The sequence below is a fragment of the Mustela erminea genome, chromosome 9 (assembly GCF_009829155.1).
Source record: "Mustela erminea isolate mMusErm1 chromosome 9, mMusErm1.Pri, whole genome shotgun sequence".
NCBI classification, from domain to species: Eukaryota; Metazoa; Chordata; class Mammalia; order Carnivora; family Mustelidae; genus Mustela; species Mustela erminea.
Window position 1 is genome coordinate 99,452,528 of NC_045622.1, and position 4,621 is coordinate 99,457,148.

At 39.1% G+C, this 4,621-nt stretch overlaps 1 pseudogene; it reads right to left on the minus strand.

Annotated features, from left to right (window-relative positions):
* Positions 1-317: 317 nt before the first annotated feature.
* LOC116598226 lies at positions 318-1,489 on the minus strand (annotated as a pseudogene).
* Between the last annotated feature and the right edge of the window lie 3,132 nt (positions 1,490-4,621).

Sequence of the window (4,621 nt, forward strand, 5' to 3'; positions counted from 1 at the left end):
GGGGACATTTATGATAAACAAATGAGAAGGTTGGATTTTGTTCCAAGGAAAACAGGGATCCATATAGATTTTTTTTGAGAGGCAATTGATGTGAACAGAGATGAGCTGTGGAAGGTTATTTCTTGATTTCCTTAAATACAAGTGCTCACACCTGGAGCTAATTGGACTCTTTCAAGTGTGGATTGCAATCTGAATTACAATGACTTGCTTCTTTGGCTCATACTAACTTCAGAGGCTCTTTAGTCCAGCTCCGCAAAGAGAACTTATATGCTTTTATAACATCACAAGTGATCAACTGTCTGGGGACAACGGATTGAATGAAAGCACAATGAAAATCAACCTCTTGGGACGCCTGGGTGGCTCAGTTGGTTGGACAACTGCCTTCGGCTCAGGTCATGATCCTGGAGTCCCGGGATCGAGTCCCGCATCGGGCTCCCAGCTCCATGGGGAGTCTGCTTCTCCCTCTGACCTTCTCCTCGCTCATGCTCTCTCTCAGTGTCTCTCTCTCAAGTAAATAAATAAAATCTTAAAAAAAAAAAAAAAAGAAAATCAACCTCTTGACTTGAATTCTGAATGTGCCATTTTAGACCATACCTTCCCCATGGCGATTTTCATCTCCATGTTTCTCAGGGTGTAGATGAGCGGATTCAGCATGGGGGCAATCACAGTGTAAAACACAGAGACTTCCTTATCCTTGTTCTCACTCCCGGCAGGTAGAACATAAGTATAGATACAAGGCACAAAGAATAAAACCACCACCATTATGTGAGAGCTGCAGGTGGAGAGAGCCTTGCGTCTCCCTATGGAGGAGTATGTCCTAAGATTCCATAATATGAGAATGTAAGAAACCACCAGAACAAAAAAAATGACAACCGCCACCATTCCTGAATTTGCAATCACTAAGATACTAACAACATGAATGTCTTTGCACACCAGTTTCAAAAGAGGCTTCACATCACATATGTAGTGATCGATCTGATTAGGACCACAGAAAGGTAAGTCGAGTACCATGAGCAATTGAGCGACAGAGTGCCAAAACCCCACACCCCAGGCCATGAAGACGAACATGTCACACCTCCACCGGTTCATGATGACCATGTAGTGCAGGGGCTTGGCAATGGCAACGTAGCGGTCTAAAGCCATGGACACCAAGATGAATATCTCCACACCTGCCAGCAAGTGGGCAGTGAAGAGCTGGGCCATACAGCTGTTATAAGAAATGTTTTTTTCTTGCTGCGCCTAAGTCCCTGATTAGCCTGGGCACCACAGTGGAGGTGTAGCAGAGATCCACGAGGGAAAGGTGACAGAGAAAATAGTACATTGGTTGTTCAATTAGATGGCTGCAAGTAATGGTGAATAGGATGATGAAATTTCCCATTAAGACAGCCAGGTAGCACAGCAAGAACAAGAGAAAGAACAGTAGCTCTAGTTGCTTATTTTCCCATAGTCCCATGAAAACAAATTCTGTGACATTGTGCTGTTTTTCCATGAGGCTGAGGTGAGTCCAGAGACACAACAGAAACTTACTTCACCTGAAATGATATAGAACATATGACATTTTTTGTAGCACTGTAAATATTTGGAGCATTTTTGTATGAAAAAATATGTAGATCACAGAGGAATTTTTGCACTTAATGTTTACAGTCTTTCTGGTGTAAGACATATCATTATTCAAATGATGTTTGTGAGAGCATACTAAATCCTGGGAATTTAATGAACATTTTGCATGCATTTAACACATAATGACCCAGAAGTGACTCTGCTGATTTTTAAATATGGGGGAACGCAACTGGATGCGTTCCAACAATAACACCAATTCATTCAGATAGTAAACAGTAACCTAAGGTATGAACCTGTATCAAATGCCAAATTCTGTGCTCTTGAGAGTTATGTCACATTATCCACTGACCAAAAGGACTTTGTTCTGTTTTCCACCTCCTGTCTCTGCCATTAACACTCAGATAAACTTAAGCAATTCTCCTCCATTCCATATGCTACTGACAATAACTTACAAAGCCCCAATCCAACACCGTATTCTATACATTCAGAAGTAAATATTTATTCAAGATATAAAATCACAATCAAGATTCTTAATCATAGCAGATATATAAACTGAATTAGTTGATCACAAATTCAGTGACTCACCTTCTTGGTAGTTTTGTCGAGGTTCAGTTTGAACCAGATTTTGTCACGATTCAGGAGAGGCAGGAAATGGAAAACCAGAGGCACAATCTGGGTATCTGAATACAGGAACATGGTGCTACTTTTATATAAAAGCCTTCCATTTTCCCAAATCACTCTGAAGACACATTTTAGAGGTTGCTGTTTAAAATGTTAGAACACTGCAGAGAGCCAGTTGTTTTCTGTTGACATGTTGAAGAACCCTAGTGATGAAAGAGCATCCTGCATGTTTAACCATGCAGTTAAGCAGCATAGCCACTTAGATGCAGTCGATCCAGGAGAAGAGAAAGAATATGTTGAGCCATCACATTTTACCCATTATCAAGTGTCTACCACAGCAAAATTACGATTTTCCTAAAAGACTGTTAATGCCAATTCATTATTTTCATGGTACCAGAGGGGAAGAGTGTGTTGAGGAGAACAGATCTCTCATCTACTGCTCATAAAGTGGAGCATCCAGGGTCCTATGTCTTGTTACCTTTTTCTTGTTAACACCGAGAAATTCATTGTCTCTCATCCTCCCTCCCTGGTTGGTAAGTGGAAGTAAAAATACTGGATCCATTTGTCTTGTTCTGAGAGCAAAATGGAGTTCATTGGGGAATATACAGTGAATGGTCTCATGGTTCTAACTTGTCAAGTCCATAGATGAGTACTCCCAAAACTGTGTGGAGAGGAACACACAGTTGTATAAGAAAATAGAAAACAGGATGTTCTTCATCAATTAATCGGTTTTACCTATTGCCTTTGTATTCTTCCATAATGGTGTGGGTTGAAGATTTTATGCTAGACATACATTCAGGATAAGGAAAAAACATTGGCATTGGTATAAATTTGTTCTGGTTTCAATATAGAACTTGGCAAAGTCCTTCCTTATGTATCAGGTGAGAAGATCCAAGCCTAAACTTTATGTGGAAGAATAGGATCAATTAAAGGACATATATAAACCCCAGGGTAGCTTTTCAGTAAAATCAGAGAACAGAAACTAGAGAATCTAAACAGTAGGAAATGCAACTCTTAGTTTAGAGTGTGTTCTGAACACTAGTGCAAACCTGAACATCTCTTCCCACTAAGTCCAGTGCTGCTCAATCTACAGCGCTTAAAAATAAGTTGTGAAAATACAAATTTATAGAAAAAGATGTATAGCAGCTTTTATAAACTTACTGCTGGCAATCCCCTGGGAGGGGGGAATCCACAGAACCTGCTTTTGCGTCTTTCCTTTCTTTCTCTTTTCCTTGCTCTTTCTCTCCCTCTCTCTCTCTCAATATATCACAGTGTAGCAACCCTTATTGTACTCACCCTTCTTCTGATGATGATGTGAGATGATAAAATACCTACATGATGAGATGAAGTGAGGTGAATGAGGCAGGCATCGTGAAATAGCCTTAGGCTGCTACTGACCTTCTCACAGCACATCAAGTACAGTCATCTGCTTCTGAACCATGGTTGACAGCAGGTAAGTGAAACCATGCAACTTGAAACATGGATAAAAAGGACTACTGTATTGTTGTCCTTGTTTTGCAAATAAGAAATCTTGAATTCAAGGTTGCTCAAGTACTAAGGGGGGGGTTCTACATCTAAATCACCAGTTTATACCATATGATTTGGAAGCTCATACTTTTTTTCATTGTGCTTAGATGCCTTCTCCCAAATACAAATGAAGGCACAAAACTTTTATCAGTTGCACTCCAGATATTCCTGAATACCTTCTCTTAAAAATATCTACGAACACAATTATTACATAGGAAATTAAAAATTTAAATTAGGAGATCAAATTCTGTATAAAACGAAGACTGTGGAAATTACAATTATTTTCTCTTTATCCTATATATTCATATATAGGATATGGTGTGTGTATATATATATATATATATATATATGTGTGTGTGTGTGTTTATATTTTACACACACACACACACACACACACACACACACATATATATATATATATATATATTTCAAAGTGATCCTTCAAGTGGTACCTCTTATTTTTGTATGTCTGCTATGTAATAGCAAACAGATATAGAGCACCTCTGACCCTCCTGTTTATCTTTCATCCAAAGAGCCTTTCAGGAAACATTGTTGGGAGTAACATGAATTAAAGCATGTGCATGTCCTCAGGGGAAACCTCCCACAGGCATTTTACATCAGCCAACATGTGTGTGATTAAAATTTGAAAAATAAAGCCCATATTATTATAGTGATCATATTGATAGCCTTGAGATTTATTTGATTTATATCTTTTTTTGAAGATTTATATATTTGTTTGTTTGCTTATTGATTTATCTGAGAGGGACAGGAATAGCCTAGGTGAGTCAGAGACAGAAAGAGAATCCTGAAGCAGACTCCCTGCTGAGCACAGAATCCAACTCCAGCTTGATTGCAGGACCCAGATAGCATGACCTAAGCTGAAATTCAGAGTTGGATGCTTAACAGACTGAGC